This window comes from Erinaceus europaeus, chromosome 12 (assembly GCF_950295315.1).
Source record: "Erinaceus europaeus chromosome 12, mEriEur2.1, whole genome shotgun sequence".
Lineage (NCBI taxonomy): Eukaryota > Metazoa > Chordata > Mammalia > Eulipotyphla > Erinaceidae > Erinaceus > Erinaceus europaeus.
This window is the reverse complement of record NC_080173.1, coordinates 17,258,140-17,280,120: the sequence shown is the minus strand read 5'-3', so window position 1 is coordinate 17,280,120 and position 21,981 is coordinate 17,258,140. Positions and strand designations below refer to the sequence as shown.

At 41.1% G+C, this 21,981-nt stretch overlaps 1 protein-coding gene across 11 annotated transcripts in view; it reads right to left on the bottom strand.

The window, feature by feature from the left end:
- Positions 1–21,981, bottom strand: part of FOXP1 (forkhead box P1) — a 495,633-nt gene that overhangs the window by 390,240 nt on the left and 83,412 nt on the right. For 2 of the 11 annotated variants that reach the window (XM_060202866.1, XM_060202867.1), the window contains exon 3: positions 1,870–2,024. The exons of the other annotated variants lie outside the window; for them this stretch is intronic. The gene's annotated coding sequence lies outside the window, so the exon portion shown is untranslated. The remainder of the gene's footprint in view (positions 1–1,869; positions 2,025–21,981) is intronic. 11 annotated transcript variants of the gene reach the window in all.

The following is a 21,981-nucleotide window of genomic DNA, read 5'->3' as shown; positions in this document are numbered from 1 at the left end:
AATGACGACCTGCACATTTGTTGAGAGCTGACCACATACAGGCACTGTTTCGTTCACCTCACACTTACCTTCTCAACTCCATGCTAGGAGCTACTCTAGTTCTCCATTTTAAAATTAAGGGAACTGAGGCCAAGGACAGGGAGACAGTCTGAAGCTGCAAATAGGTATGTCTGACCAGTGCCTTTAATGCTTAAAATGTAACATAACGGGGGCCGGGTGGTAATGCAGCGGGTTAAGCGCACATGGCGCGAAGCACAAGGACCAGCACAAAAATCCTGGTTTTGGGAGTCGGGCAGTAGCGCAGTGGGTTAAGCGCACGTGGCACAAAGCTCAAAGACCGGCATGAGGATCCCGGTTCGAGCCCCCGGCTCCCCACCTACAGGGGAGTCGCTTCACAGGCGGTGAAGCAGGTCTGCAGGTGTCTATCTTTCTCTCCCCTCTCTGTCTTCCCCTCCTCTCTCCATTTCTCTCTGTTCTGTCCAACAATGACGACATCAATAACAACAGCAATAACTACAACAATAATAAAAACAAGGGCAACAAAAAGGAAATAAATAAATATTAAAAAAAAAAATCCTGGTTTGAGGCCCCGGCTCCCCACCGACAGGGGAGTCACTTCACAAGCAGTGAGGCAGGTCTGAAGTGTCTATCTTTCTCTCTCCCTCCTCTCTGTCCTATCCAACGACGACAGCAATAACAATAATAACAACGATAAAAAAACAAGGGCAACAAAAAGGGAAAAAGTAGCCTCTAGCAGGAGTGGATTCGTAGTTCAAGCACCAACCCCCAGTGATAACCCTGGAGTCAATATATATACCATAAGATGAGGGTGAGGACGGGGCTGTAGATGTGTAAGAGGAAATGCCGTAGGGCTTTAATTCCACAGTACAGTACTAGTTGCTAGTTCCTCAGCACAAGAATCCAACTTTGGTTTTAGTAGCGAAGTCCTCATTTAAAATATTTGCCCTTCCTAGATGCCCAATGACAGACGGTTAAAGAAAGTATAGCTTAAGTGTGTGTGTGTGTGTGTGTGTGTGTGTGTGTGTGTGAGAATGAATGAAAAGATTGAATAGAATCAAGTATTTCATTATTTATAATATATACAATAGTATATTATTAAGCTTGTTAAAAAGGAGGAAATTCTATTACAAGGGCCAATGTGAATGAGCCAGGAGGATATTAAGCTAAATGAAATAAAAAACAATAAAATAAAAAAAATTGCCATCCCTGGTCACTGTGAGGAGAACTGAAACACAGACGCCACTGATGGAGGGTAGACAGACATCAGGAACAAGAATCTGCCTTCCAGAGTGGGAAGGCAAATCTGGGGAGACTTATTTAACCTTACAAAGTAGGTGTATCTGGAAAAAAGAGAGAAATTGCTCTCTGCCCTTTAATCTCCTTCACGTCTGGAAACACACCTGTGGGGTGTGGGGCCACCTTAATGCAATCATGAGAACAAAAGCTACAGGCTCAAGATGGTGGGCTAACAGATACGAAGGAGCTTAGTCTGAGAGGCCTCTCTTCAAAGTACAGGAAGACCTCCCCTCGCCCAGGAGGATCGACATCTAGATTTCTTATTTTACTAAGTAGAATCAACTTCTACCCATCCTTCTCCCCCTCCGCCCCTGCCACACATACACATCACTTAGGTGGGGGCAGGATGCCAGGGATCAAACTTAAGTCTTCACACATGCAAAACCTACACTCTACCACCACTACACTGTATTTCGATCCCCTATCCCCTACTGTACCAAATGATGAAGTTGGAGGGCTACAAACGACAGTCCACAGGCCAAACCCAGAGGCTGATGTCCTAAAATATATTAGGAACATATAGAAACTGATGAGATCAGCAAAACAGCTCACCTGGCTAATGTGCCTGCTTTGCCTTGCATGTGATCCAGGTTCTAACCCAGCTCCCACTGTACGGGAGGAAGCTTTGGTGCTATGCTGTCTCCCCTTCTTTGTCTCTTATCTGAAAAGTCAGCCTGGGGAGGTGAATCCTGGGTCAAACTCCCCACCTGAAAAAAAAACAAAGTCATTTGTGCTAGTCCTACCTATGCCTGATTTCATGCCCCAGCAGCAGAGTTGAGCTATCAGACAGAGACTGCAAAGACTACAACATCCCCAAGTATTTACTAGCAGGCTCCTTACAATGACTGGTCATCTAAGGGTCTGGGGAGATAGCATAATGGTTATGCAAAAAGCCTTTCATGGCTGAGGCACAAAAGGTCTCAGGTTCAATCCCCAGCACAACCTAAGCCAGAGCTGAGCAGTGCTTTGGTAAAAAATAAAAAAATAAGTTAAATTTAAAAAGGGGCCGGGTGGTGGTGTACCTGGTTGTGTGCACACGTTATAATGAGCAAGGACTCAGGTGCGAACCCCCGTCTCTATCTGCAGGGGGAAAGTTTTGCGAGTGGTGAAGCAGTGTTGCGGATGTCTCTGTCTCTCTCTCTCTCTCTCCCTGTTCCCTCTCAATTTCTGGCTGCCTCTATCCAATTAATAAATAAAGATAATTTAAAAAAAGAGTTGTAAAAAAAGTGATCTAACCTTTGGGATAAGTCATTGCAGCTAGGTTTCCATTCACTGTGCCCAGAGTCAACCCTAAATGATACAGCCAGCTATGAAAAATTGGCTGTAACTGAAAAATAAAAATGCTCACCCTTCTGATGCAATCTATGTTCAGTATATATGTATATCTATAGTCCTACTATGAGCCACGCCCTTGGGATAGACTAGCACATATCCTCCCTGTGCTTTGCAATCCTTGTAGAAGATCACATGCTCCCTCCTAAGGGAGGCTGGACAACATATTCTATGCTCCACCTGAGGAAGATGGGTCCTGAAATTGGGGCAGCTTGGGACGTTTCTACTCATGAACACAGAATGTGAGCTCAGATCTACAGGGATGCAGAGGTCACATAGGCTCCTAAGGTGAACATGGGCCCCAGATCACATCAAATCGATGGGGTTTACAGTCAACAATATTTATATACCTTTCCCATATTTGGGAGTTATTCTTTTCCCTGATCCAGCTTTTTGGTCCTTTTTCCAGCCTGACATAATCTCCCCAGACAATAACTTAGATCCACCTGCATATCAGATGTCAGGCTCAGAAAACAAAACAAACAAGCAAAAAAACTAGTATAGTCATGGACTCTTTGAAATATAACTAAAATGTGACTACTAACTATCTATAAAATGGAGGAAACCCCCCCCCCCAACTCTTCATATGAACTTTTCCAGCCTTTAGGTTCATGATTAGTCAACAATTTGTTTGGCTCTATATATTAACTCTTTTTTTCAGCCACCAGGTTCCAGATGCTAACATGATGCCAGCCGGACTTCCCTGGGTAGAAGATCCCACCAATGTGTCCTGGAGCCCCGCTTCCCCAGAACCCTGCCCCACTAGGGAAAGAGAGAGGCAGGCTGGGAGTATGGATCGACCTGTCAAATGCCCATGTTCAGCGGGGAAGCAATTACAGAAGCCAGACCTTCCACCTTCTGCATCCCACAAGGACCCTGGGTCCATACCCCCAAAAGGATAAAGAATAGGAAAGCTATCAGGGGAGGGGATGGGACACGGAGCTCCGGTGGTGGAAACTGTGTGCAGCTATACCCCTCTTATCCTATGGTTTTTGTCAGTGTTTCCTTTATATAAATAAAAATTTTAAAAAAAAGAGCACATGCTCAAGAAACCGCTTCAGTAAAAATCACTTGTTGGTAAAGGCTAGGGGGGAAATATAGGATGCCATGTAAACAGAAGAACTGGGAGCTAAACTAATTTGATGACATCAGAAATCAACTCTGAAAAAGCGATAGCTACCTATTTTTCATCTTTCTTTTTTTCCCCCCCTTTGTTGCCCTTGTTTACCATCATTTTTGTTGTTATTATTGTTGTTGCTGTCGTTGTTGGGTAGGACAGAGAAAAATTGAGAGAGGAGGGGAAGACAGAGAGGGGGAGAGAAAGACAGACACCTGCAGACCTGCTTCACTGCTTGTGAAACGACTCCCCTGCAGGTGGGGGGCCAGGGGCCTGAACCAAATCCCTGAACCAGTCCTTGTGCTTCACACTGTGTGCACTCAACCAGCTACGCTACTGCCCGAGCCCCTTATCTTTCTTGTTTGCCTCCAGGCTTCTCTCCTAGAAGCTGCTTTTACAATGGACACGATTTCCCCAATTTCACAGATGAGGAGAGAAAAGCTCAGAGAGGTCGAGAAGCTTGCACAAGATCACACAGCAAGAAAATTAATGAGTTATGATTTAAACCCAAAGCCATCCATTTCTAGAGACTGCAAAGTAAAACTCTTACTCAAATTTATTGAGAAATGCATTGGTGTTGTTCTTAGAACCTACCACAATTGATTCAATGGGAAATTGGTAGATAAAGCAAGAAATCAGAAATGAAACAGTGTGGGAATAACAGTTCTAAAATGTATTAAAAGGTGGAGACTCAGTTTTCCTAATAGGAAAGAGATAATTTCTGCCTCCCTGCTATCACATAAGAACTGGAAAAAAAAAAAAAAAAAGATGGCTCTTAGTTCCAGAAACCCCTAAATAGTAAGACTTGGGGGGGGGGCATATCCTTGTCAGATCAGCAGTATTCATAGCTAATAGATACTTGGCTAATAGCTTATCAGCAGTTCTGAAGAATATACTGAAAAGATCCCCTCTAGAAGGTAACAATGAGACAAAGACACCTACCTATGCAAGCAAATAGCTGTCTTCACAATATCTCTCTGTCTCTCTTCATTTGTCTGGGTCACTAAGCTGAAAACGTGAAATACTACTGAAAGGTTGCAGCTCAGGCTCCCCACCCTAATGACCTGAAAGCTTGTTAATGACACAGGGACTCACAGAAATCAGCATCAGCACATGAACAGCTGGACCAGCTCCAAAGGAGCTGATAAAAGTATGAAGGAAGCCAAGAACAAAGCAGCAAACTCCTGTAGATAAACCTCCTGGCGATCATGTAGGAGGACGGGGTAAGAAAGCAAATGTTCTATCTTGAGCATCAAAAGGCAAGAACTCATGTCACACCTCAGGAAACAGACCAGGACAACAAAAGTTGTGAACAAAGTTCCAAGGGGCCATGTGGATGAAATGTCTTGAATACCACCTCCACCAGCAGTGTGAAAGAGAGAGACAGAACCTGGGGACAGTGCTTTGCTCTTTGCAAAGGGAAGAAGTTGGTTGGACTGTAAGGTTAGATGTAGAGCTAGGACAAAGGAGGGAAAGGGAGTCAGAGACAGAGGAGATACTACAGAGCAGAAGGGCTGAGGAAACAGCATAATGGTTATGCAAAAGATTTTCATGCCTGAGGCTACAAGATCCCAAATTCATTTTTTTTTTTTTTACCTCAGTTCTACCATAAGACAAAGCTAAGCAGTGCTTTGGTAGGAAACAAAACAAAACAAAACACAAAATGTGAGGATGTGATGAAAACTGACTTGCCCCTGACTCCCCTCCAGAGAAGGTCACAAATTTGGACTTTCAGTGTTGTTTCTAAATCAGCTATAAATGCCAGTTAGGAGGTAGGGGGAGGGAGAGAGAAAGAGAGAGAATGACTGGGATGGGGGGGGAGGATTGAATTGGATCATTTCACCTAAGCATGAGCATATAAACACAAAAGGAAAAGAAAAATTTTGGATAAATCAGAGAAGTCACAGTGTTACAGTGTTATACTGACTTAGATAATGTGGGCGTGAAATTAACTGATTTATGCATCCAGGCAGAGATAGCACAGTGGTTCTGCAAAAAGACTCTCCTGCCTGAGGCTGGGAAGTCACAGGTTCAGTCCCTGGTGCCACCGTCAGCCAAAGCTGATCAGGATTCTAGCAAAATAAATGAAATAAATAAATAAATAAAAGAAATTAACTGATTTATGACTGCAGCAGACAGAACGGGAGTGCTGGGTGTGCCAAAGTTCTATTCTCAGTACAAGATATGCTAGAGTGAAACTCTCTGGTTCTTTCTTTTCTTAATGAATAAATGTCTTTAGAGGGGGAGGGAGATTGTAGCTGGAGAGGTGACTTAGCAGGCAGAGTGCAGCTTTGCACACTTGAGATCCTGGGCTCAATCCCCAGCACCACTTATGCTGGAGTGGTACTATGAATTTTTTCTCTTTCATGAAACAGGTAAATAAATCTTTAAAAAAATGTGTTGAAGGTGAACACTGATAAATGTCAAAAACTGCCTTGTATTTGCATATCATGGTATATCAAGTGTCTAGAAGCAATAGAAGTGTCCAGGTTTCTCCTCCCTTCTGAGAAGTTTTCCTTTCAATTCACTACTATTAAAGTTTAAAGGAATGTGTAGTGGTTCTGAATGGAAAAGAATTCAAAAAGAAAACTAGAAAAAGACCAATGTGTCAACTTCTAGAAGCACTGATGTGAGGCCACAGAAAGACACTGAGTTGTGCCCAAGAGAGCTGTAGGTGATGGAGCACAGAGCTGCACATAGACTGGAAATGTCAGCCAGGTAGTGGAAAATCGACAACAACAACTATTGTATAAGGAAGGACAAGGTCATGGAGCTGAGAGCAAGAGTAGAGATACAATTTTCAAAAGAGGCAACAGATAAAGGTGGGGGAGGTAACTGTTTAGACAAAAGACTTTGAACCAGGTAAATATTACTACTTCTGGTAGACGGGGCTAACAGATAGCCGCAAAATGCCTGCATCTGCATCTGCATCTGCATCTGCATCTACATCTCCCTTCCTTCCTTCCTTCTTCCTTCCTTCCTTCCTTCCTTCCTTCCTTCCTTCCTTCCTTCCTTCCTTCCTTCCTTCCTTTCTTTCCTTTTTCTTTTTTGCATTCATCCCTAACTGCTACCAGCAAATAAATACGGCAGAAAAATAATTCTAAAAGTCAGATACAGTCCCAACACAAGGATTTAAGACTAAGCACCCCAAGTGCTTGAGAGCTAATGATGCTATTTCAGAAATTCCAAGGGACAAAAGAAAGTCCCAGGAGAATGGGAAGGGTGGGTAGGATGTAACAATGTACCCCTCAAAATGATGAGCTGAGTAATTAAAACTGATCTTCTCTCCTTACACACTGAAGGAGATACTGAGAAGAAACTATCTTTTTTTTTTTTTACCATCATTATAAGAACAAGTTACCAGGCAACTACCAACATGGGTTTCTGCAGAGATATGCTGTGCCAGCCCCTCCGACTGAATGACAAGTCAGGTGGATAAAGGAGAAATAAGAGATGGCAATCTTACAGACTTCTGTGAGTCCCCTGTGACACTCTCACCAATGGATAAGGGAGATTGGAGAAGGCATGCCACACCCATCAGGCGGTTATCACTTTGCACTGTCAACCTGGGGATGAGAACAAGTGATGTTCCACAGGTGTCCACCATCCCACCAGGATGATTGAATATCTCTATCAGTTCGAACCAGTAGAGCTTCCTGTGCCTAAAGAACCAGCCTGCAATCAAATCCCAAGGTCCCCCTATCTCCATTCCATATCATTGCTTCTCCTATTATCCAAGATGGAGACTATGCTTCATCTCTGCAGAGCCAAGACAAAAATCTGGGTAGGGCATATAGAAAGATGAAAACCCACTCAGTGGCAGTACTCTCTGTGCAGACCCCTCTGGGTGGGGGCTCATGGTGTTTTCTGTTTTCATGAAATACAAACGTCAAGGAAAATGACAGAAGAGAATCCCAGAGGATGCTGCAAATTCAGAGCAGGCATCAGAGGCAAAATAAACGCTCACGTTGGCATCTGCCCACAGGTCTCTACCTGCAAAGACCATCTCTAGAGGGTCAGCTTTTAGAGATTCCTTTCTGACTATCTTTCTGAGCTGGCAATTTCTGAAGATGCAGTTCACCCCAATTCCAAACTGCCAGTGAATAAATGATCCTTCATAGACCCTAGAAAAGGAAGGATGATATCACTTAATTAGGCATGAGAAGCAGAAACTGCAAAACTAAACTGGATGTGCATTCATCGAGATCTGAGTTAAAAAATAAAGCTCCTCTCTAAAAACGGTTATTCAGAATGTTAGGTCCCAAACTGTGATCATGCTGTCCTGTCCTGAGGAAAGCAGTTGAGCCTGACGAATTACTGGGCTGCTGCCTCTTCTAAATCCCTCACTATAAACATTTACAGTTTTCATCTCAGCACTAGTACTGTACAATATTCATTAAGAATCCCACCAAAGTGCAACATGTAAGTAAATCAAACCTTTGATGCTCTATTTTGCAAATTTCATGGGCCACTAGGGATAATTAAAAGGGCAATTATATAAAGTTGGTGCAGTTTTGAGAAACAAATGACATTTTCTGCTTTAAAGCGCTTGATAATTTGATATTTTGCTATTAGGGCCCATCATGTATATTTTTTATAGATAGGCAGCCAAATAAACAATAAATGTTCCTGAACAGCCTCTAATGATTATTTTTGCCCACTGACATGACTCACTATTTCACTCCATAAATCATATGCTAAAAGATTAAGGTAAAGAAAATGAAAAAGTACTGGAACCCTTAAGGAAAGGGTGTGGGGAGGGGAAATAAGGCTAATAATGTTATTTCTTCTCTGTTTTTTGCAAAGACACCCTGCAAAGTCTAGGCTCCTGAATGTTGGAGTGAGCTCGGTTTGTCCCTGTGTTTAACCACCGCTTGGAAGCCAGCAAAGTACATTATAGCTCATGAAAAATACAGCGAAGAAACTGCTAGTGGCAGAAGCATTTAACTTCCTTGTTAGCAGCCTCCCCCAAGTGGCACTTTTTCACCGGCAAGTTGTTTATTATGTTCCGTGCCAGGCAAAACTGATTAAATGGGGCTCTTAAGAATCAAAGCGTTATAAATTCATGGAAATACAGCAAGCAATAAATTCCGTGGAATTAAAAGCTTACTAGTGCTATTAGCATTTCAGGGTGTTTGAATTGTTAATACTGATGTGCGAAAATGATGTGCCTGTAAGACAAGGCCGACTAAGGCAACACATTTGAGCAGTTCTGGAAAAAAATTTTTTTTCTATCAAAGTGGCATTGGTTTTTGGCAGTTGTTATAGCCACAAAGATGGAAGGGGGCAGGAATCACCTCCAGAATTCTCATCTATGTCCCCAAAGTCAATCTCATCTCAGAAGAAAAGCCTCCAAGAAGGGTTTTGTACATAGGAGGAAGTCAAGCATAGAAATACTATGCAGAATAATTATGTCTCCAGTGTAACACCTAAGAGAGAGATGACTGTTATATCTTGTAATCTGATCTGACCAACCTATAGTGACAAGGTTGGTTTTGATATTTTTAGAGGGCAAATAATGCCAAGTCAAGGTTCTAAAAGTTATAAAGTGGAAAAGCACAGGAATTATTATGTGCAAGGACTACGGTTTGAAAGCCTGGTACCCACCTGCAGGAGGGAAGCTGCAGAAACAGTGGAGCAGTGCTGCAAGTGTCTTTATATTCTCTTCTCTCTCGCATTATTTCTCTCTCTCTATCATAAGTTAAAAAAAAAGGCCACTAGGAGTGGTGGATCTGTTATACAGGCTTGACCAAACCCCAACAATAACCCTGGTGGCCAAAAGAAAAAAAAAAAAGAAAGTTATTGATTAGGATTGGGTGTATTGATAATGTGGTCATTAAGTACCTCTGGGTTGTCAAGTTTCATCTTGAACTTTCTGGGAAGTTATAAAGTGTTACTTAAAAGTGATAAGAGTCAGGTGGTGGCGCACCTGGCTAAGCACACGCATTATTACCACGCACAAGGACCCAGGTTCAAGTCCCTGGTCCCCACCTGCAGGGGGAAAGCTTCAGGAGTAATGAAGCAGGACTACAGGTGTCTCTCTGTCTCTTTCCTTCTCTATCTTCCCCTCCCTTCTCAATTTCTCTGTCTCTATGCAATAATAAAAAAATTGTATATTTAGAAAGTGACAAGGGAGTGAAGTAATCAATTAGTATAACATCAGACAGGTGATGCAGTCATTCTTTTGTAACCCTTATTTAAAAATAATTCTTAGAAGAAAATTGTATCTGGAGATTTTTGTTCTTTGGTAACAACAAATACAGTAGGGAAGGAGGAAAGGGCGATGAATGAGTACTTCTTTAAAAAAATGTAGCTTTTTATTTTCCCCTTAGAGAAAGAGTGAGGCCATATTTCACTTTGCTTTTGAATAACTTACTATTGAGTGGTGGCGCACCTGGTTAAGCACACATATTACCAAGCACAAGAAAACAGGTTCAAGCCTCCACTCCCCACTTGCAAGAGGAAAGCTTCATGAGCAGTGAAGCAGGTCTGCAGGTGTCTCTCTCTCTCTCTCTCCCTTTCTACTTTATCTTAATTTCTCTCCGTCCTATCAAGTAAAATAGAAAGGAGAAAATGGATGCTGGGAATGTTGGATTCTTAGTGCCAGCACTGAGCCCCAGTGATCCTATCGACAACAAAATATATATTGATGGGGAGTCGGGCTGTAGCGCAGCGGGTTAAGCGCAGGTGGCGCAAAGCACAAGGACCGGCAAAAGGATCCCGGTTCGAACCCCGGCTCCCCACCTGCAGGGAAGTCGCTTCACAGGTGGTGAAGCAGGTCTGCAGGTGTCTTATCTTTCTCTCCTCCTTTCTGTCTTCCCCTCCTCCAACAACGACGACAACAACAATAATAACTACAACAATAAAACAACAAGGGCAACAAAAGGGAATAAATAAATTATATATATATATATATATATATATATATATATATATATATATATATATATTGATAAATGCAGTGTCGTCATTTGAAAACACAATTTAAGAGAAAACACATTCCTAAGTCTGGAACTGCCAAAATTTGGGGGTGGGGGACCTTATACCATCAATATAAACAAATATCCACAATATTTTTCATCCATTATAGAGTAGTAAAAAATTTAGAAAGTACTATTTTCTAACATATCTAGAAAACTTAATTCCTTTGATAAAAGAACCACATGTGTAATAGAATCTACTGACAGATCACTGGTACATATGATTATCTCTGGGGCTATGTTCCACATGTGGATATAACATTTGTACTCACTGAAGCTGTCTGCTGCTTCCCCATGGAGAGACAGAGCCTGCTCATGTACCAAAAAATAGAAAGGAGACAAAGAGAAAAATCTTTCAGAGAAAAACTCATATCTATTAATGTGCTTCCACTGGGCTCAAGTCCAAAGCCATGCATTGTTATAGGAACAATAATTTACAGGGTGTCTGCAGCATCAGACCCACTGTTCAGAAAGGTTCTGTGTCTAAGACCTACTATGTGTTCAACGCTGGCAGGGAAGATGAATAAACGACATTGTTCTTGTACTCATGAAAACCTGAGAGTCTCTCTGGGAAAATAATCAATTAGAAGGTATCTATTATGTATTCTAAATCATGAATTCAAAGACTCTTAAAAGACAGGTTCTCTACCCTTTGGGATTTTAGAGTGATTTTTAAGATAAGGCATGCACTCCCCAAAACTAACCCCCAACAAGACAGTAGTCTATCAATAGTCTATACCCACAGAATAATGTGTGTGTGTGTGCATATGCGCACGTTTGCGCATGTTTGTGTAATAATCCCAAATAATAGGAGAGTGAAGAGTAAAATCTTGATATTAGGTCACTGGGGAAATTTCACAAAATAATAAAAAGGAAAGGAGGAAGGAAGGAAGGAAGGAAGGAAGGAAGGAAGGAAGGAAGAAAAGAAAGAAGGAAAAACAATATGCAAAAGTTTATCTTGGCAGTGTCCTCTATAACTATAATTTCCGAATGAGAAAATCAATGTGTTCCTTGCCTTCATGGGTACCACAATAGTCTATGGATGGGACTTGCAGCAGAAGGTGACCTCAGGAAGAGTGGATGTCCTGGTAGTTTCATGTCCGTATCCCACACTTACCCTCCCAACACCCTTCTCTTGTCTTCTCTCAAACCTTATTGCCCTTCAAAATGAGAAACTCTCCTTTCAGCCCTTCATTGTCATTCCCATTGACACATACTCCTTTTTCTGTTTCCCTTTATTGAGGGGGAGGGGTTTAGTGGTTTACAGTCAACATAGAGACATACTCTGTTGTCAGTGGGGCTTCACTGTGCTGGGCCATCTTTTTCCAAGAAGAGAAACAGACACCATAGCACCAAAAGTTTTTCCCATGTGGTGGTGGGATATCTGGGCTTGAACTTGGGTTAAGCACATGGCAAAAACAGCACATTATCCAGATGAGCTATTTTGCTGGCTTTCTGCTTATTCCAAGGAGCTGACAATTTTATTGCTGACTATTTATTTATTCATTTATTTATTTACCAGAGCACTGCTCAGCTTTGGCTTATGGCAATGCAGGGTACTGAACCTGGGACTTTAGAGACTCAAGCATGGATGTCTCTTTGCATAATCATTATGCTATCTTACCCAGCTATGACTGACTTTTGATAACTATCTGAGATGAAGATCTCTGTCCCTTATTGAAGTATCACATTGGTGAGCTTTTGAACTAGCAACTGGAATCAACAGAGATCACTAAAGTTTCCCCAGTACTTGCTGAATTTCTATCTTTGGGGTGCCATTTTCTAGAACTGTTATCATTTCCCCCATCCCTGTTGCCTAAATACATGTTAGAACTCATGAGAAGCCTTCCATTCATGATGGGTACAGAGTCATTGCTCTCTATAGCTTTCAATCCTTTCTGATCTACAATGAGCAGAGATAGTAAGGTAAGAGCATCCTTCCAGTGTCATAATGACCTAATGACCATGTGGTCCATGGAGGAATGACCTTATGGAGAGAATAAGAAAGACATCTCTTAAGTTCAAAATAAGCCATGTGCTTCAATTTCCCTTCCACAAATTATCAGTATCCAGAATCTGGAAAAAGGCAACTCTAGCTGACAGGCAAATGATTTGCTTCCCAACTGCCACTATTCTCTAGTACCTTTCTAACAAAATGTGGCTCCAATCTTGAATGCAGGACCAGTATGACTCCCTCATTCCCTGCCTGCCTTTGTCACAAAGTAAGGTGTTTTCCTGCCTCCTGTACTCTCCTTGTTCTTGTTAGATTCAGGGATACCATATTGTGTTTTCTGGCACAAAAGTTGACTGATATTTTCATGCTATAGTCATCCCCTTCTTCTTCCTTGAAGGCAGCAATAGGCTGCTCCCATTATTTCAGTAGCTGGGTAGAAAGTTTCTGATGACAAAGTCTGTCCTTGGAACACAGCTCCTTTGGTAATGGGTGGGAGGTCTGGAGAGACTATATTTCAGGTTAATGGGGCACTAATTGTACAGCACAAACAATGAGGAAATAAAAGAAAATAGGTATGGGAGAAAAGTAAAATAATAATAATAAATAATGCAAAAATAAGAAGTGCCCTTGCTAAGTGAGTGGCAAAGAAATACTCTGATATTCTGAGGACTAAATAGACTTGGTCGTGGGGGAGAGGGAATGGCCACAAAAAGAAACTGAGGCAGAACCACAGTCATCTTGAATTCAGATAAATAGAACTTACAGAAAATTAAAGTTGTTCATCCTCTTCTAAGCTAGAAACTTTTACCTTTCTCTTCCAGTCTCATGAATTCTTCTCCCCACAAAAGGTTTACACTCAGTGTTACTTCTTTCAGGAATCTCCCACTAAAAGTCCCACACAGAGATGAGCCCTCTCTAAAATTCTTTGAAATCTAGCACTAGATGTCAAGAGGGATTCATAATTCGCTTCCCTGTCTACTGTAACGTGCTGTGAGACGTCATGTGTCATACACACACACACACACACACACACACACACACACACAGTCTTCACGTTGGTGTTTCCAGGTCTATAAAACTCAGAACACAGTAGGAGTTTGGGGTTTATCATTTCAACTGAATTGCAAACAGGAAACAGAAGACAGAGATAACAGAAAGCCAACCCTCAACGTTCCCCAGGAAGCACGTGACCCAAGGCATGTTTGAAAGCAAATACTCCAAGATCTGAAGTCAACATTAGACCCTCCCTGCTGCCCTAGGTACTACTCACTACCATTAAGGGAGCCCCTTTACTAACCTGTCAACACAGAAGAAAGCCAAAAGCAGAAGGAAGAAATGTAAAGATTTACATTTAGGACTTGAGTGAAGTTCAGCTGGGCCTATAATTGGCCCACTCAATGTCTCTATCTACCTAAGTCACTATAGACTTTGTTTTTCTATAAGACATGCACGTTAAAATGGTCTAGATGAGGCATAAATAAGGGTTAAAAAATAAATTAGTTTTAGGTGAGAGACTAGCCATACAGAATCAGATGTCAAGACATGGCTGATTTGGGTTGAGTTAACTATTTCTTATCCTTGGGTTATGAAATAAATCCACAGTCCTACCTGATTTTCTCCTTGACTGAAAGGATATAAAATAAAAGGCCATAAAATCCAGTATGCAATCATTTTCAGCTAGATTCACTGTTCTTTAGATAACAGGACCTCACTCTTTGGCATTTGGAAACAAGCGTAGTTCAATGAGATATTCAAACATGGTAAGCAAGGTAAAGAAATTCCATCCTTCCATCTTTTGGTTTCCCTTCCCACATGCTACTGCTGTTACTAGTGCCTTATCTCTTTTTCCAAAAATATTGTATATGTATTATAGAAAGGCAAACAAATTTTGTACATATATACCCTTTCCCCTTCTCATTTTTCCAAATGCAGTCCCTTTCTCAAATGATATTTTATTTTTCTTCTGGGTCTTATAGTAGCATGTAATGGAGATATTCCACATAGGTACATGCTTGTCATAAATTCTTTTTGAATGGGAGCCAGGAGGTAGTGCTCCAGGTTAAGCTCACATAGTGCAAAGTGCCAGGACCAACACAAGGATCCCAGTTTGAGCCCCCAGCTCCCCACCTGCAGGGGGGGGGTCAACTCACAAGCAATGAAGTAAGTCTGCAGATGTCTATCTTTCTCTCCCCCTCTTTGTATTCCCCTCCTCTTTTAATTCCAACAACAGCAGCAACAACAACAACAATGGAAAAAAGATGGCCGCTAGGAGCAGTAGATTCAAAGTGCAAGCACTGAGCACCACTATAGGTAAAAAAAAAATACATAATTCTTTTAAAATATAAACATAGGTCCATATACCTGAAACTCCCACTCCAGAGATAGATGATAATCTAGCTACATATCCCCTCCTGACATATGTCTGGGGGCTTTCACTGCTTCTCTTCTAACAACGCTGCTAGCTCCATCTCTGGATATAGGTCTCCAATCAGCTGAATGCATATAAATCCTTAGAGGCTACTGTTGACTTCTGCATTTGGGAATTATGAGTTAATAACCCTACCACCTGGAAAAATAAAGTCCCATTACCTTTCACACAACCTACACCAAGGATTCCCTCTTATTGACATCTTTTCTGATAGGATCAGATACCTTGAAAGAAAATAAAAGACATAATTCTGGACTATCACCTAGTATCTACTATAATAGAACCAACCTGATAAATATTAGGCCCCATTGCCCTTTTGGAAATTGGCACATTTTATAGAACTAGTAGCAAACCATTTGTACCCACACTTGGTGATATATGTGAGGGTTCTGGGTGTGCTGTAACTCTTGGCAAGGTTGCCACAAGCCCACATGCCTGTTAGAGGAGTTCTCCAGGTTCTCCCTTTTATTCTTTCTTCTATTTTTTTTCCCTGTCCTTTCCCACCTTTAGCATATCCTGAAGCATTCTTTTAGCCGGTTTTACACTAGCTTAATTATTCTTTAATTTTAAATAATATAATAACTTTGACATTTTCATTTATCGTTCAACCTTGCTAATTTGCACAAATGATGAGTAGACACAGCACAAATTAATAAGCCTGGAAAATCAGCAAACACCCAAAAGCCAATGAATAAAAAGAAATCAAATTGCTGCATTATGAAATAAACATTTTGTTCTTATGAGCAAATTTTGTAGACTTGTGAGAAAGCAGGGAGAGTGACACTTGGTCGCTTTTCTTTCTCTCTCTCCCCCCGCCTCCCTAAACTCTAGATAATAGCATGACCTTTGCATCGTCTCCAGTGATATTATTTCTGAACAAAACTATGATGATAAGACTGAATCTAAGTAACTGTAAGGGTCAAAAGGCAGTCAATGAGCTTGGTTTTGATGCTTTAAGGATTACTCAGCTCTATGGATATAGGGCAGGAAAAGTCATATTGTCTGAGTCCATTCAGGCTGCCATACCAGAATACTGAAAACTAGGAGAGTGCTTATAAACAAAAAGTTTATTTTGCAAAGATCAAGGTAGGGACATATTTGGTGTCTGATGGTGAGAGAATCCACTTTCTAATTCAGAAATAATTCTGGGAGGGCATGAGGGAACTTTCTGGACCCTTCTTTAAAGTGCACTAATAGGGGTCAGGTGGTAGCACAGTGGGTTAAGCGCACGTGGTGCAAAGCGCAGGGACCGGCTAAGGATCCTGGTTTGAGCCCCCGCTCCCCACCTGCAGGAGAGTCGCTTCACAGGCGGTGAAGCAGGTCTGCAGGTGTCTATCTTTCTCTCTCCCTCTCTCTGTCTCCCCTCCTCTCTCCATTTCTGTCCTATCCAACAACAACGACATTACCACCAACAACAATAATAGCCACAACAACCTAAACAAGGGCAACAAAAAGGGGGGAACAAATGGCCTCCAGGAGCAATGGATTTGTGGTGCAGGCACCGAGCTCCAGCAATAACCCTGGAGACAAAAAAAACATAATAATAATAATAATGTGCACTAATACTATCCAAAAGGACATCACCCTCATGACACTATCACTTTCCAAAGGTACCACTCTTGACACTGAACGGTACAATTTAATGTGAGGGGCACCTGTTATATAAGCATTCTATCTACAGCATACATACAAGTGGATCTCTTCTGAAAGACCCAAGATATGAATTCAATCTAATGATTTTTCTGTTCTACACAAAGGCTCTTTGAACTTTCCAGTAAATCAGTCAATGGTACTTCCATCCTGAGAGGGTCACACCAGCAAGTGATGCATCAACTTTAAGAAATCACTCCTGCCCCCCTAAACCCATCAGCGATAACTCCATGATGTTAACTCCTAAGTATCTCTTGAAATATTTACTTGTTTACCTGTTGACCGTCAACATCACAGTCCAGGTTAGTCTTCTCTAGGTTGGTCTTCTGTGATCATCTCCTGTGTGGTTATCTGTTTCACCACACCCCTTTCCATCTCCTTGCACACTGTGTTTTAACATGTTAGCTGCCTTTCTCTTCTTGTAAATTGTTTACGCCATACGCATGCCCATAGGCTGGACACAGCACGTGGTTTTCCTTCTACATAAAGTACACCTCCCAACAATCCACGAAAGGTTTCCTCTTTTGAATATCAACTTAAAAATTATTTTCTGAGAGGTTGGGGAGCTGCCTTGAGTTTGTAGAGTAAAGGACATAACATGTCAGAGGCTCTTCCATACCACATGGACGGGAATGACGCTCTGGTTTCTTTTATTCCCTCATGTCAAAATCTCTATCTTATATGAACTAAAGTCATTGTCTTAATTCTTTTTTTAAGAAGACTTTTACATTTTATTTATTATTGGATAGAGACAGAGAGAAATTTAGAGGGGAGGGTGAGATAGAAAGGGGAGAAAGAGAGAGAGAGAGGGACCTGTAATCCTGCTTCATGACTCATGAAGCTTTATCCCTATGGGTGGGGACCAGGGGCTTGAACCTAGGTCCTTGAACACTACTGTGTATGTGCTTAACCAGGTGCACCACAACCTAACCCTTAAAGTCATTTAAAAAAAAAAAAAACAGTATCTTCTCATGGGAACTTTCCCTGACAATACAACATTTTAAAAATATTCTTTATTTATTTATTCCCTTTTGTTGCACTTATTGTTTTATTGTTGTAGTTATTATTGTTATTATTGATGTCGTTGTTTTAAAGGTACCACTCAACCTACTCAGCCACTCTGTCATACCACTATTTTATTTTGCTTCCAGCAAATACCAATACTTCTCTTATGTATCTGTGTGCCTATTATCTCCCAAAGACTGTAAGACTGAGAATTTACTCTGTATCATGCATTACTATATCCTCAGTGCCTTGAATTGTGTCTACCACATAGCATGTTGTAGTAGGTTGTCTCTAAAGAGTGCTGTCAAGAATTCCTTGCATGAACAGGTCCATCAAGAGGTGACTTTTTTCCCTCTTCTATTCCCATGTGAGTTGACCATGTGATATACTTTGATAGAGTCCTGGGATTTAAGAAATCTGACAGCATTTTATTTTACAATGAGTCTATCATGCAGGACTGACCAAAGAGCAAAGTAAAGGGCAGGGCTGACTACCCAATGGGTCGGTCCATGCAGCCATCCTGCGCAGCAGTATCATAGCTAAGCGCCAGACTCCGTGAATTGATGTAAATGACTCAGTAAATGACTGACCTTTGCCAATGCCCCACCAAAGTTCACCTAAATGGAAGAATCTTGTATCTGGTAGTGTTTTCTTGACTTCAGAAGTTCTTAACACTTCACAAAGCCACCTTCTCAAATGCAAATCTGATCATGTTCTCCTATCCTATCCCACACCTTTTGATAGAAAAAAAAAAAAAAAACGGACAAAAAGTCTGATTGTAGGCAGAAGTTGAAAAACAAGATCGGAAGCAAAAACACAAGTAGAACCTGAACTGGAGTTGGTGTAGTGCACCAAAGTAAAAGACTCTGGGCTGGGTAAGGGGGAGAATACAGGTCTAAAAAGGATGACAGAGGACCTAGTGGGGGTTGTATTGTTATATGGAAAACTGGGAAATGGTATGCATTACAAACTATTGTATTTACTGTCAAATGTAAAGCATTAATTTCCCAATGAAGAAATTTAAAAAATAAAATTAAAATTAAAAAAGTGACTGTAAGCTTAGCTCAAAATCCAAGTACATTCTGCCTGCAGTCTGTATGTACCCTTGACCTCACACTCCTCCTGATATTTTTTTATTTAATTTAAATTGTAATTAATTTTAAATTAAAATAAGATCATTAAATGTACAGATTGCATAGAATAGGGGAAAAATGGTGCCTTGAAAATAGTTACTTAAATCCATCAATATTTTAAAATGAAGTTCCTTCAGTTGGAAAATTTGACCCAGAAGTAGACAGACTTTGCACCAGCTAAATTTTTTATTATTATTATATTTATTTACTGGATAAAGACAGTCAGAAATTGAGAGGGAAGGGGGTGACAGAAAGGGAGACAGAGAGACATCTGCAGCCTTGTTTCACCACTCATGAAGCTTTCCCCCTGCAGGTGGGGACCAGGGGCTCGAACCGGGGTCTTTGTGCACCGTAACATGTGCATTGAACCAGGTGCGCCATCACCTGGCCCAAAAACTCCTGATACTTTTTACACTGGTACAATTTCTTCAAAACACCATAGTCCATCCCAACACCCAGGATATGCTATTCTTTGCCTCTGTATCCTAGTCTTACTTCACTTATTTCTCTAGACCATATTTAATTATAATCCCTTAGAATACATTCCCTGACTTTCCTGACAGGGCAGATACCCCAAGAGTGTACCCTCAAAGTACCATGCATCTCTATTTCATAGTCCTTATTGGATTAGCCTTTTCCAGGATCCTTTGTCTTTGAGCAGCAAGAGGCCTGGCTTCTTACTATAAATTCAGCACTAAGCACTATGGCTGGCATAAAGGATAAACTCAAGTGTTTGTTGGATAAGTGAATAAATGAATAGTGTGGTCATTTGGATTGCTTACTTTAAATCCTAACTAAACCACATACTATTGATTTGACCTTAGTCACACTAGATGAATGGCTGGTCTCTTCTCAGTGCTTGCCTGCCTTCAACTGCTGAAATCAGTAGAACCTAGCTAATAACTAGCTTTTTCTGAAGTTTAAATGTGATTATGCACAAGGGCACTTAGCCCAGTGCCTCACAAATAGCAAACATCCAATAATTAGCTACCATTATCATCATTTACTATTATTCCTATTTCTCACTCTAAGAAAAGCCCTAAATTGCAGAATGTCAGGAGGATTTTCTCTCTGATATTTCCCCATGTCCCTTTCCTTTGTGAACACAGAAACCCTGGACATGACGCTCTGTAAAGATGGTCCACATATCTAATTGTCAAGCTGGCCTTCCGAAGAAATCACTAGACTACTTCCATCATGGCATTTCCAAGAACTGATCTTGGGAAAGCGGTTCAATCTAACACATTCCCAACAAGTGAAATAACAATCAAATCCCCAGTTCTCCCTATCTTCAATCTCTTGAAAGGCATTTACTAAGGATCTTTGTCACTCTTGATAGAAACATGAAAACCATGAATGAAACACGATTCTTCTAGGAAACAGTATGTATATAACACCTATCAGCATAAGTTAATATTTATCTATCTAAATATCAAATACATATAACTTTTCAACCCAGAATTTCCAAAATCTAGTAATTTCTTTTAAATCAGTGCTGCAAACTGTGATGACTTTGCCCTCAGGGAACATTTGGCAATGTCTGAGGGTGTTTAGAGCTGTATTGTACATGTGGGTGGGGCATGTCAATGACAACCAAAAGGCAGAGGGCACAGATACTGTTAAAACATCCTATAGTGCACAGCACAATCACCACCAACAAAGATTATCCAGCCCAAGATGACAATAGTGCTGAAGTTGAGAAATCCTGTCCTAAGGAAATAATTAGACAGGCTTGCTAAGGTGACACACACACAAGTTCATTTGGAAGCACTGTGGTATATAACTGTGTCTATCCAACAAAATGGGACAGTTTAAACACATCTCAGTCAGTCTACATGCATGTGTCATAAGGTACTTGACACAGAGAACTACTGATGTTCTACCATTAGTTATTTTTGTTTAGATTTTGCCTCCAGGGTTATCAATGGGGCTTGGTGCCTGCACTATGAAATCAATGCTCCTGGCAGCCTTTTTTTCCTATTTATTTATTTATTTATTTATTTATTTATTTATTGGATAGGATGGAGAGAAATTGAGAGGGGTTGGGGAGATAGAGAAGGAAAGACACCTGCTGACCTACTTCACCACATGTGAAGGGAGCCCCCTGCAGAAGGGGAGACCGGGGGAGGGGGGGGATCAAACTGGGATCTTTGCATGGGTCCTTGTGCTTTATTCTGTGTGCACTTAACCTAGTGTGCCATTGCCCACCCCACCTCCCTTTAAATTTTTTTTTAAGTAGAAAAAAGTAATAGGCTAGGCGGTAGTGCAGTGGGTTAAGTGCACTTGGCGCAAAGTGCAAGGACTGGCATAAGGATCCAGGTTTGAGCCCCTGGGTCCCCGCCTGCAAGGGAGTCACTTCACAAGCAGTGAAGCAGGTCTGTAGGTGTTTTATCTTTCTCTTTCCCTCTCTGTCTACCCCTCCTCTCTTGATTTCTCTCTGTCCTATCCAACAACAAGGACAACAATAATAACAATAACAATGATAAACAACAAGGGCAACAAAAGGGAAAAAAATGGCCTCCAGGAGCAGTGGATTCATAGTGCAGGCACCTAGGCCCCAATGATAACCCTGGAGGCAAAAAAAAAAAGTAGAGAAAAGTGTACCAGGATCCTTTTAAAACTGTGAGGTGGCTATATACCTAACTACAGAATAAAAATATAATGTGAGCCATAAATGTAATTTTAAAATTTCTAGTAGATATATTTTAATAAGTAAAACAGAGCAAATGAAACTAATGTTAATAGAATATTTTATTTAGTCCAATATATCTAAAATAGAGCCATCTCAACCTGTAATCAATACCTAAACTTAATATTTTACAGTCTCTTTCTTCCAAAACCCACTGTAGAACTGACACAGTCCATGTCAGTTCAGTCTAGACATATTTCAGCTGCTCAAGAGCGACCTGGGACACCTGTTTGCCAAACTGGACACCCAGATCTTGTCTACAACAGATGAGCAGAAGGAGAGGTTTAGAAGGACTGTCTCCAAAGTGGTCTGAGTTGTGATACTGAGAATTAAAACTATAGTGAGGGAGTCGGGTGGTAGTGCAGTGGGTTAAGAA